At 41.2% G+C, this 13,305-nt stretch overlaps 1 protein-coding gene across 5 annotated transcripts in view; it reads left to right on the plus strand.

Moving 5' to 3' along the window:
* Positions 1 to 13,305, plus strand: part of adgrl1a (adhesion G protein-coupled receptor L1a) — a 96,219-nt gene that overhangs the window by 25,454 nt on the left and 57,460 nt on the right. For 3 of the 5 annotated variants that reach the window (XM_067477100.1, XM_067477099.1, XM_067477102.1), the window contains exon 2: positions 11,509 to 11,759. The exons of the other annotated variants lie outside the window; for them this stretch is intronic. The gene's annotated coding sequence lies outside the window, so the exon portion shown is untranslated. The remainder of the gene's footprint in view (positions 1 to 11,508; positions 11,760 to 13,305) is intronic. 5 annotated transcript variants of the gene reach the window in all.

Below are 13,305 nucleotides of genomic sequence, written 5' to 3' on the forward strand. Positions count from 1 at the left end.
ATAATTAATCTACAGTGAGCCACTGTTTCAATTAACATATAAATGTGTTCTAAAAATAATGAATTAATTAACATATTCAGCTAATCAGCTCATTTGCATGTGTTTAGTTATCTTTAAGGGTGTTTCAATTCATGACTGAGTGCTGCTGTCAGTGAATGGCTATTTGCATTTTAAATCTTTAACTATGTGGAAATGTTTTCTACAATGCACCGGCCCAGAGCCCAAACAGTTGTGCTGGTTTAGGAGGAATTTGCAGCAATCAATAATTAATTTCTTTTCAATGGGACTAGAGCATCAACTCACTACTGATATCATTTGAGCCACCAAAGCTCATTTCCCACTGGCTGACAGCAGCTGGTGGAATGCTGGCTAACCCCCCCTTGGTTGGCTGAGAGTTATTTATTATCATCCAGTCACAATGTCTTCCATTATTGATGGGAATAAAGCAAACTGGGATCTGAATCTGATAATGAAATGTTGAAATAGGATGAGAACTGTAGAGGAATGGAGAGGATGTGAGTACAAAACAGGGGGATTGGGGGTTATGAAGGGGCAGAGTGGGGAGGTTAGTATATATAGAGGGGGAGGGGTGATAAGGTGGATGAGTAAAATCAGTACTGTCCTTTATTTAGACAGCAGCAGCAGGCACCGTTTCTGTTCATTTATCTCTCTTTATGCTTCTGGTTCCTTTTTCTCTTTTGAACCTTTTTATCTGAACAAAAGCAGACAGAGGGAGTGAATCAGAGTGACCAGACGCCCGAGACTCCCGGAACGGAGGGAGAAAAAGGTCACATAAGACAGGAGGTTCCATGGAGACCACCAACCAGGACAAAATGTGTTGATGAACTGATGTACTCAGGCCTCTGGGGACAGAAGGAGATGGAGGGAAAAATGAGTATTTAAAAATAAAGGAAAATTGAGTGTGGGTAGAAGCAGGGCTCTGTTTGTACTCTGCACATTAGAGGGTGAGTGTTTGATGTGCATGTCTTACAGCATACTGTAATCATTATACTAGTACACATAACAACATAAAAATAAAGTAGTGTTAAGTCTATGAGCATTAGTGGGGGAGGCGGCTGGCACAGACCCTCTGGATCCACTCCATGCATTAATGGGTGTTTACCTGGTGTGGATCCCGGCAAAGCGTTTCCAGCACCGCGCTGTTGGTAATTAACAGAAGCAGGCATTGGAAAGAAGCACCTGTTACAGCCTGACTGACTGAGGCCCTGAGCTCTGGGCTCTGGGCTGTGTCTCCCACTGCTCCTCTCTAATAACAGACCACCACCGCCCAACTCTCCTCTGGGACCTCGCGACATGAATGCATGCACTTGTGTGATTACATCTGTTTAAAACAAGAAAAGGAGGCACATCAAAAGGAAGTGGAAACCAAGCAGGAAATATTCCAGAATAATTTTTATAGCAATAGTAGCTCTGCTGCACATAGCTTGAGGCTCTGTAGAGTTTCAGATTGTTATTTGTAGCAAATGTGCATGCTAGTGTTAAACATTTACTTGTCCTATTTGTAGGCACTTAAGCAACAGACAAATGCACAAGCTGCTGGATGATGAAGAAACCATCATTGTGCTTGAACAACACATCAAATTTTTGCTTTTGCCACTTCTGTTCAGGACTCCTAACTACACACACCAGCAATTTCTTTGCCAGCGATCCAGCAATTTCAAGCTACATATGAATGAATAGTGGAATGGGTTTCACCATTGAGGTGTGATTTACTTAATTGAGATGATAATATTTGTGTATATTATCCATTATCTGAGCCACTTATCCTATTCAGGGTCCCAGGGGCCTGGACCCCATTCCAGCCCTAGGGGTACATTAGTGAAAATTGTACCTTGGTGGACAGAAATATCTATGTTGTGATGTTTTGGAACTCGAAGCAGGCAAGGGAAAAAACCAACATCTCTAAAGTAAAGCTGTTCTGTAAGGAGGAATGAGCATCTAATTCTCTCTAAGCTCATGTGTGGTGCTAATAGAGTTACTTGAAAAATGAAGTTGCTGCTGCAAAAAGGGGTCACAGTAGTTGCTGAGTGCATTGGTTCACAACGTTTGCCAAACACTAACATTTAAGATTGGATAATTTTCCACAATAAATACATTTAATCAATTACCACTGGACGTTAATGTTCTGCCCCTATATTTCACCTTTCTAACTTAGTGATAACCAGCAATGTGGCAGGACAGTTTAACACGTGGATAGGAGAATCCCCACAATTGGTGGATAGCATTGTTATCTCCTAAGCCACAGCTATCACTTGCACATCTGCATTTTTATTTCTCTTCAGTATTCCCTGAGTAGGAACGAAGGCTGCTACTGTGCTGTATATGGGACAGTGAGAGGCAGGGTATGTGATAAAGGTAGACAGAGAGGAAGGGAGAAAGAAAGTGAGTGACAGCTATGTTTTAGAATTAGGGCATGTCAGCCAGGGCTCCTGTGTCAGAATGTCCTGATGCCCACTCTGCCCATCCTAAAGCTGTATAAACTTGGCAGGCAGATTGGGGTCACTACTATCAAATTAAATACATCACTGAGACACAAATAGATATATACATACACACACCATTGCAGAACACAGATCGCTCAGACATGCATTTGTAAAAGGACAAAGACATGTTTGCAGCCACATAACCTGGGACATACACACTCGTTAAACTTTTAACATTGTTCATCAGCATCATTTGAATAACTAGACAGGCATAGAGGGTTAGGTAAACTCAGTGGCAGACGCAGACTATCTAAGGGGCAGGGGTGAAAAAATCTAAAGGGCACCGATATCAGCAGAAAGTAATGATGCATGATCGGTTGAAAGGCTACTCTCACTTAATCGTGTTAGCTCTATTATGGGGGCTGCTTTGAGGGCACTTTTAGTTTTTGCACCACTGTTGGGGACTTTACTGAGCAGGTAATCATGGTAACTCTAATGTGGGGGGACCTAGACAGCATTTTTGTACTGTTTGTTTGTCCTGGACAGAAGAGGGAGCAATTACTCCTCCTGCCTTCTTAGTCAACCTACGAGTAAACTTCACTTAAGTGAAATACTTTTTTGCTAGTAATTTGCTAAAATCTTCCAAACTGGATAATAAGTGGTCCAGTTGTCATAACGAGAGAATACACTGGATTTATAAAAGCCAATGTAGACCTATTTGAGGTTTAAATAACCTGCATTTATATTAAAGCTTAGAATAAGCATATGCTCATGAAATGTCTGTGTGCAAACTGCTCTGTGTCTGTGTGAGTCATTTATTTGCTAGTGTGAAGCTCTAACAGTAGTAGCGCTGCTAATAAACAGCAATCTGAAGCTATCGTGCCAGTAAACAAACATAAACCTAAAAAATGAGTCCTTGTCAAACATCAACTTTGTCAAACAGATTAATGGATTTGATTTCTGTTGACAATAAGCTTTTCTTTATCTGATAACTGCTAACACTTGGATACAAAACATTCTTAAGAAATTTTAATAGACTACAGCACCTTGGCTTTATGCTTAGCAAATAGCCAAATGCAGTGATTAATTCCATAAGTCATTTGTTTTTAAGAGATTTTTTAATACTTGGGTTTTTATGGTGGAGTTATTTAGCAGTTGTGTGAGACAGCACAACTCTTTTTGGCTAAAGCCCCAAAATGAAGACTCTAGTGGCCATAGTAATTTTGACAAAAGCAGAGCAGTAAGATAGATGATGTTGGATAGATTGGTTGACAAAATATTCATCTGCAAAACCTATTCATAACTTTTTTTGGAGATGACTATGAACAGGGGACGTGCACATTCATACTTTAAGCAGAGATGTGGGCTCATTCAACACAAGCTCTATGCATAACAAGATGGCAACACTGGACATAACAACAACAAAAAGGAATGCTCCTTTATTTGAACACCACAAAATGTGAACAAAATAAAAAAGTAATGTACATGTAATTGCCTCACATAAACAGTGGAGAACATTGAAATAAACAATACATACTTTCAATATATGAAACAAACAGCTGGTTTACTTCTCTGGCGCATGTCGACAGTCCACGCAGTCACAAAGTTTTGGCCCGCACTTCGTTGTCTGCAGACAGTTCATCTGATCTCTTGTGAACCAGGGAAATTTACATCATTACGCCTTATCTCTATAGACCGCCATCTTTACCTATTTCAAAGTAATCAACGTATGAAGATTTTTTTAATCATCACCATTTTTACTAACTTTTACAACAGATTCATAAACTACAGACATATTTTAGTCTTAATAAATACTTCATATTTTAAGTGAAATCACAATTTTGTTTATTTTGGACCTAAACCTTATTAAGCTTTTATTATAGCATTTTCACATCACAAAAAGATAAATAATAGATTTTTCATTGTGGTTAATTTAGGAACCTGTCCTATGGGTGATAGTAGAGGTTAGAGACAAGCAAACTTACTAGGTCAATTAGGTTGGACAACTTGTTGCTACACAGACCTCCCTGTAAATTAAAAGAAAATGGTTATCATCAGCATAGGTGAATCAATGAACAATTTGTTTATTAGTAAAATATGTAAATTTGGTAGTTTCAGTTCTGTTTTTGGTCAGTTGGACCCTCCTGATTCTAAAAAGCTTCACCGAACCCAAACTGACACATGTGTGAAGTGTAAATCTTTGAAGTGGCAAGTTAAAGATGTGGCAGAATAATTAGCTGAAGGTGCCACTGACACAAAAGATGGATTCTTCCATTGTATGGGTCTCACCAATGTGATGAAAAGAATGTCAACCTATTTTTAAATGTCACTGTCCCTTTTTGTTCTGAATCCCTGCTCTACTTTGTGCCACAGATCTAAACTGGGTCAACGTCACATGTGGCGCCCTAGTGGGCTCCTTCTGTGAGTGTACGTGTGTGTGCGCATGAGTGTGAACATGTGCAAATGCTTCAAGCCAAGATCACTTGCATCTTGCCATACACCGGCAGCAACACTTTGGTGGGGGTTTCTACGGGTTTTTGCAGTTATCCCGAAGGTAGCAAAACAATTATGAATCAGTTTTTTCCACAAGTAATAATTGTGTATCATCTCCAATTAGTAGTGAGCATGCATTTTTGGCAAATTGTTTAAGTCTGTTGCTGTGCTTATTATAAGAGAGAGAGATAGGGAGAGTTATGGGTGTAAAAGGATTGTGTGTGTTTGTGTGTGTGCGGATGCATAGCAGCTTATGTTTTCATCTGTGTGGCTTGCATTTGTAGTGTGTTTTCCTTGGCTATGTTATGCTGTAGCTGAACAGTGACACTGGGGGTTGCCCTGCTGAAGCTAACAGATTAATAGACACTGATAATAACACACACAACTCACAGCGCTTCTGTCTTTAATGAAGATGGATCTAGCTGAGCCTGGCGGTGCACAAGCGTTCAGGGTGGCAGCCTGCCAGTCACAGCCAAGTGACATCTGGGAACAGCTCAATGCAAAGGGTGGGAGGGAGCATGATTCACCAGAGAGTACAATTTCAAAACATTATCATGCTATATCATAATCCATTGTTGGTGGCTCATAAGATTAATGTCAGGACCGGCAGTTATCACTCTTGTTGTTTAGATTTAATGGTCACAGTGAATTATTCATTTCCTCCTATTGATTTGCCACGCAACTCATACTGACAAAGTTGACAGCACAGGTTGACTGATACAGAGTGTATCTAATTTGACTGTGAGATTGGGAGGCACGGAGAAAGCACAGAGGGGATATAAAATGTCGGTAAAAATGAAGTAGAACATGTGAGATTAAAAAAGTCAAAAGCCAGAAATAAGCCAAAGGTATAGTCAGACTGTTGTACAAATTGTGCGGCTCAACCTTCTGTATCCACAAGGTGCTTTTTATAGCATTCTATGATTAAATCACAATTTTTAAGAATCACAACTTTCTCATTGCTAAATTGTACATTTCAGAATAAATTAATGTTAATTCCACTGGATTGGCTAAGAGGTGACTGCAGCTCAGGCCAGAATTTGATTGCTGTAAAATATTAGATCCCAATGGAGCTTCGGTGAGTGCTTGTGTGAGAAGACAGGTGGATGCTGAGGTCACTTCCTCTAGCAACTGTGGTGGGCATCTCAGGGCAAACATTGATGGTTGGTGACATTGCCTCCCATTGCATCAGTCATAATGAACAGTGACAAGATCTCCACCGGCACAGTAGATCAGAGGCCACATTGGAGACACTGAAGCCAAGGCTGGGAGAGCTCTCTCTGCTCTGTGGTGTCCATGCTGACGAACGGACTGACTGGCCATAGGACAGGCTATCTCTATCATTTGCAGCTATCATATGCATGTAAGTCCTTCTCAGATACCCGTACAGCCTGATTAGCTTGTAGAACCGTCACTCAGAAACACTAGGATCTTACTGGTTGCTTTGAGGTTTTTTGAGAACTACTACTGTCTCTGAAACATATAATAGTTAAAGTGTAGACTCTAGAGATGAGGAGGTGTGTGGGTTGGGGTTTGTAGAAAGCTGCAGCTGAGGGCGGATGCTGAAGCAGGAAAAAGTGGTACAGGAGTGTCTATTGAATAAAGTGAGAGGGGCTTTCTCTCTCCCCCTTCCCGCTGCTGTTACCTCTTCGACAGCCACACTAGTGCTGTTTGATATCCCTCCACTGTGTTCTGCAGCTCTGCAGATACCCTTGTCTCATTTGCATTCCCTTAAAGCATGCTTCTATTAAAGTCTCCCCTGTTTTTTGTCTCTTCCCGCTTTCCTTCTGTTTCTTCAAATAGGTTTTTTTTCCCTGGGTTGCTGTTTTGGAGGGAGCCTTATTCCCTGTTGACTACACAGCCTATCCCTGCTCTCCCTGAGCCAGTAATCAAACACATTGGCCCTAATACACAGGCCATTACAAGAGCTCTGATGTTCCATCTGCACACAGCCAGCACAATGGTGTCATTATATAAACAGCCCTGCTGCTGCAGCCAGAGATACTACCACACCAGAGCTCTGGCCTTAACTGACCTACCCCAGTAAATGGAGAAGTGTTGGGATGATCTGACCTGAATGTGCTTGTGTAGTCACTGCTAGCTTAACAACATTATCCATCCTCAATGAATACTCTAGTGTTAACATTACAATAGGCTATCAGTTCTCACCATGGCCGAGACCATGTGGCTGTTGAGCATCAGCACAAATGTAATAGAACCAGGTTGTTGTGAAAGAATAATATCTAATGCTATTATGTTGTCTTGCTAGAGATAGCCTGACCAAAAGGGATTAGGGAGATTAGTGATAGGCCCAACTGGAAGATAACAACAAAGGAGGGCTAGGAGGACAGCAATTTATACAAGCTGGCTCAGTATAATATTTTTTCTGCTGTGACTTTGATTTAGTCTTGTTTTGACAGCTGTTACAGAGCTGAGGTTTTACACTTTAACTTGTGTTTCTGGAGTCATAATTTAAGTTTGGAGTTTTAGGAAATTAAATACTAAAATGGCATGTTTTCCTGTCGTTCTGAATTTCATAGATAATGCCGTGAGATCGGTCCAGGCCTCGCCCTGAGTGTAAATCTTTCTTCTCACAATCAGAGCGATCTGATTCCACATGCTCCGCAAATCTAATTTTTGTTAATTTAAATAATCATTGAAATAAATTCAAGTGTCATACCTCAGCATCCTGAAAAGCACGTTTAACAGTAGAAACACAGCCTCCCACTCAGCAAAGCTTGATCGCAGATGGTGATGGTAATGATATTTCATGGTATATCTGCTACCTTTTGAAAGAAAAAGTAGGATAATTATATTCACTTTGGCAAGTGATTAGTTTTATGGAGGTAAAGAAGTAATTAATGAATTCTATCTCATCCTCATTTATTGTTACACTCCCTTGAATTGCTCCCTATTGCCTAACTCAAGAGAGTACAAAGGAGTATCAAGTGTGACAAAGCTTCACCACCGATGAGTCAGATGGAGAATTACTTAGAGGCCCCCAGGCGGAGCATACGTTTTTGTCGTTCTCTGCAGTCTCATCAAACTCTAATACTACATGGCTAGCCTTCACTGAGTCTAGTGATACTTTCCTCTGAAATAAAGTGCCTATTTCAGACCTAAAAGAAACCAAATCCCAATAGCACTAAGTGAAAAAAAGGAGTTCTTTTCAAGTTATTCAATTTTAAGTGGATGTTGGAAGTTTACTTGAATTGAATTTTTACTTGATTACAAATATTTAATGCAGCAGTTTGCATCGGTTTCTGATTTGTAAGTGAGATGTGATTGCCATTCAGTTTGGCAAGCTTGACTGTGTTGGTTGCTAGGAGGCAATCATCTCCTTCATAGCGGGAGCTTTGCTACTGAACCAACTATTTGTTATTGAAGCATCTGAGGCATAAATATCAATCCTAATACCAAGGGAAATGCTGCTGCTTCAACTTATGGTGCAAAGATTTATTTTTGCATAAAAAAACTGCCCATCAGAATGCATGTCAAATCCTAAATCAATGAGTCTTTCCTGCTTTTGTGTTTTCCGACTTCCCATTTGCCCCTATTGCTGTGCATGATTTTTACTTGTTCTTAGAATGTTCCGCATCTTTAAATGTATTGAAATGCTAATTAAGATGTTAGCATTTGCTTCAGCACTTTTTGTGAGCAAAGCACATTTGGTAAATTTTTAAAGCAGTACTATTTGTCCGATCACCCAGATGGATCTATATGATCACTGTGGCCAGCCACACACACACACACACACACACACACACACACACACACTGAATGCACTCATTCTTATCACACTTGTCTCTACCACCTTGATATCAGATTCCCCTTCTTGAGGGGGAAAAATCAGTAGACAGAAGAAGCCCGAAGCTCTTGCAGGTCTGAGAGTTGCACTCGCTTTTTTAATTATGCAGCAAAAACTGTCTACATGAACTCTTTGTTCTCTCTTCTTTTGATTCTGGTTGGGTAATGTTCCTAAATGCCTCCTCCTCCTGAACAGAAGTAATTTGTGTGATAAGGTAAACATGAATGGTTCTCATGATACACACACCGCACCCCCCACGCTGTATAAAAAGGACTTGTGACACCCTGTTCTTGATGAGCATGTCTGCTAAAGCAAACAGATTCTAATGGTCATGGTGATTATCGTAATGATCCAATAGACGTAGCTAATGAGGTTATTTGCTTTGGATCAAGGCAGGCAGTAAATTAATAGCTAAAGAAACGGAGGGTAGCATTCAAAACAAGATGACAGAGCTGTATACTTAAGTGCAACTTTGCTGCCGCTCACTTTAGACAGCTGCTTGTTTCACATTGTGTTGATACAGCTCACTAGCATTTGCCCTACCTCTTACTTTTCCTTACACTCACTCCTTTCACCTTTCCACCAGAGCACTGAAATTGCTGTCCATTCTTCCATTTTGTGGGCTCCGGTCTCATAGGGATATGATGTTCCGCTCTATTAGAAGAGAAACAGTGATGATAATAATGGTGGATGTGATCAGTGCAAAAGGTCAGGTTTTGGCCGCGGGCATGTAACATCCTCCAAGTAGGGAGAGCACAGAGGGCAAAGACACCCATCCAAAGACTCCTAACCTTCTTCCACCCAGAGGCAGACTGACTCATAGATAGGCAGAGGAAATATTTTCTGCTTTGTCGTTACTTCCCCCTTTGTTGCGATTCCTTCACTGTTCTCACTCACTGTTATTTTCAGCAGTTTCTCACTTTCTCTTAATTATTGCTGTTATACAAAAAATCATGCTTCTCCTACTTCATTTGTTCATTTTTCCTTATTACTTATTTTTTACTTCGTGCCTTTTTTATTTCTTTATTCCCTCATTCCTTTGTTCTGTCGAGCCTTTCCTTCATTCTGGCCTTCCTTACTTCCTCCCTTGCTTCTGTACTCCCTTCGTAGCACACTGAAATTGAGTGTTGCATAATGCTAGCTTTGTTTATGTCACAAAATAAAATCCATTTATCCACCCTGCACTTTTCCTCCCTTCTCTTCCTCAATCCCCAATCTTCCTTCCCTCGCTGTTCTGTTTCCCTGGCCATCATCGTCTTGTGAGACCACAGGGGAGCTATTGTTGAACGGTACAGTCATAGGTGCAGTCAAAAGAAACAAGAGGAAAGACTGATATTTCTTATTAAACCACACAAGATGGAGGAAAATATAACGGCCTGTCGGTCAAAAAGTTATCCCCTTCTGTGCACTATTTTTAATACAGCAAGGTCAGGGGGGATCGTGGGAGAGAGCCTAGCAGCCAAGCCTTTTACAGTACAACATCACGTCTTTTGCTATTTGTTTACTGTTTTTCTATTATGGTTTTGTCTCTCCTGCCCTCCCTTGGAGCGTGTCCTTTTCTCTCAGCTGCTGGTCATAGAGGGTGGTCGCAAACAAACTCACACTAAGGCACCGGCTTTACTAGTGCAAAGGTTGTGTGAGTGTGTTTGTGTGTTGTGCATATGATATAAATAAATGGTGTAAAGAACAGCTGCTGAGGATGTGCTTTGTACTTTGTGTTCTGCTTTAGTTCTTTCTCCCTCATTATTGTTAGCACCCCCATCTCTCTCACTCTGTCTTGCTTGTACTTTATGACATCCAACATACTAATCCACACAGCGACACCCAGGCAGGTCGATGGCTGTGGGCTGGCCATTGCCACTGGGGAGGAGGGTAAATATCAGAGAAGGTCAGGAATAGGAGGGGCTGGAAAGGTGGAGGGGAAGCCAAATCAGTGATGATGAAGAGAGGGGGCGAAACCACCCAGTCACTTAGGACCTGCCATCTTAGCTGCTGGTATAAAAGAACTTGGCCATACTTGTACATTGTTGTGTGTGTTCCTAACCAAAAATGAAAAAAGGCTAATTTGTGGGCTTTGAAAAGGTCTCCAGTTATGTCAACTTAGCACAAGCACTGTATACACAGCTGAACCTGTGTTTGTGAGCTTGCGCGTTTAATCAATATTTACATATATAGAACTTTATTATGTCCTACTACAGTATGTTAGGATTAATCTAATAAAGAGGACAGAGTAAGTTCAGTTGATTGATTACAGCCAAATTAAATACAGGAAAGAAGGCCGCAGCAGAGCAAAGAAAATATTCATCTCAAATGTTAGGGTTTGTTAATTGTTTCCAACATTAAATGTAATGTTTGCAGGTGTGTGTAATTTAATGTATGTTTGTGATGTGTCTATGTACTGATGATGTCATTAGTGACACCATATAGCTTTGATAGTTTGCCTTTAAAGGTAAACTACAAAGGCAACTATCAAAGTCTGTTGATAGTGGTCAAGGAAACAATGCAACGCTATATTATCATTATGTGATGAATTGCATTTTTCATTGGCCCATACTTATAAGGAGTTGTTTTTCTGCATTGAACTCTATCTGCGTTGATCTCTGTTTTCCAATAAATAGTGTGGACAAGGAAGAGCCCGGAGGAGTTGGCTGAGTTCGGGTGAAGTGTTAAGTCACTAAGACCCCGCCGGGCTCCCCTTGTGCAAGTAAAAGACAAAAGTCGTCTCTTGTGTGTTATTTCACTGTTGTTGAACTGTATTTCCAGGTGTAATCAGCGCTGTTGTGGTTGTCAGAACCCAACATTAATTGGTACTTCGAGCCGGATCCCGAGTGACGGCAGTCATCGAGGAGGGAGACGACGCACAGAAATCTGTCGACAGTCGGACGTCTAGGAACGCCCGGTGAAAGACCTAGGACGTGAATTTGTGGCTGGGCTGGTGAATTATCAGTCTGATCCTCCCTCGTTGAATGTCGCCCGAAGGGATCCAGGAGACATTTCCAGTGACATAACAACAAGTGAGTACAGTGTGGCTTTTGATAAATTGGTGAGCTTTGCCGGAAGAGAGCGTAGTTGTCTCTGCTGAAAGGGAGAAAATTAGTGTAAGGGAACTCCCCCATGAAGGAGTAATAACAGACACTGTTACTGATGCTAGCACGTGTGAATGAAGTGTATGTGTGTGAATGCCACTTGTGAAGAAACCACCTCGGAAGGAAGGTTGACGGTGTCAACGTAATTCTGAGTGTTGAGAGTACACACAAAGAAGTGGATTTGGATTAGGTCCTGATAAAGGCACATAGCTTGTAACGGACAAAAAGTTGTCATAATGGGGAATGAGAAAAGTAAGTCTGCTTTCAAGGGGGATGTAAAATATATGGATAAATTCAGACCAGGCAGCACTAGTTATTTACCACGATGGGAAAAGAGACATCAGTTTGATGGCAAATTAATTGTTAAGAATTGTCAAGCTCTAGTAGGGAAGTTAGAAGTTGAAATATGTACTGCGCGCACCAAAGACAAAGAGCAGTTAGAGAAAAAATTAAATTGTGCAAAGCTGTGGTTAGACCAAGCAAGAAAGAGGAGGTCAGCTGCACTGCAGGCGGCTGCACTTGTAAAACCGGATGAGGAAACAGGAACAGTTTCAGATGCATACCTTCAGCGTAGAGAGCATGAGAGGCAGCGTCAGATAGCTGATGCAGCCAAAAGAGTGACAGAACAAGGTCAGGGAGTAGAAGGAAGAGCTGGAGGCTCATCAGGATTTATTCCCATTGGAAGTCCGGTATGAAATCAAATGAGACACAAACATAGTGGACCCGTACAAAATCTGGTAGCCACCGTTGCACCAGAAACTCAATCCTTATATCCAAATTTAGAGGGCGTTGAACAAAAACATGGAACTATAAAGTATGATGGAGAATGTGATGGGTTTGGCCCTGTGCCTATCCCTCCACAAGGCCCAGGTATAGAAGGTGCATACCCACTGGTGGAGGTAGCAAACCCACATATTGGCATAGACCAGGATTGTGAGCGAACCATTCGCATCTACCGCCCCTGGACAGACGCTGAATGTACTGAAGCTTGTAAAAGTTTAGGTTACCTGTATACAGACGTAGACTCATGGATAACAAATCATAAACTCCTCGTGTTATCCTACAACCTAGATGGTTATGAGGTAGAACAGACGTTCAAGAAATGCCCACTTTTAATTGGGGAAGAGTAAAAGGTACATATACGGGAAACAATGCTGCTGGAGTAAACTCGCAGCAGGGACTGTGACTTACTAGCCCAGACTCAGGGGATGTATGACCGAATGGGGGAAGCGTTTAGACGAACTCCAGATTATGCTAAAATTTCTCAATGCACACAAAAGGATAGAATATGTTTTCGAGTACAGAGGCAGACTCGAAAAAGTTTTTAGACAACACAGTGGTGTAAATGATAATGATAATGCTAATGGCCTATACCAACAGCAACTAAAACAAGCTCTTATGAATTGGTTCCTGCCACCCATTTCAGATTTCATAAGGAAGCACAATTTCAATCATCGTACAGATGATGTTCCAC

This window comes from Channa argus, chromosome 15 (genome assembly GCF_033026475.1).
Source record: "Channa argus isolate prfri chromosome 15, Channa argus male v1.0, whole genome shotgun sequence".
Taxonomy (NCBI): Eukaryota; Metazoa; Chordata; class Actinopteri; order Anabantiformes; family Channidae; genus Channa; species Channa argus.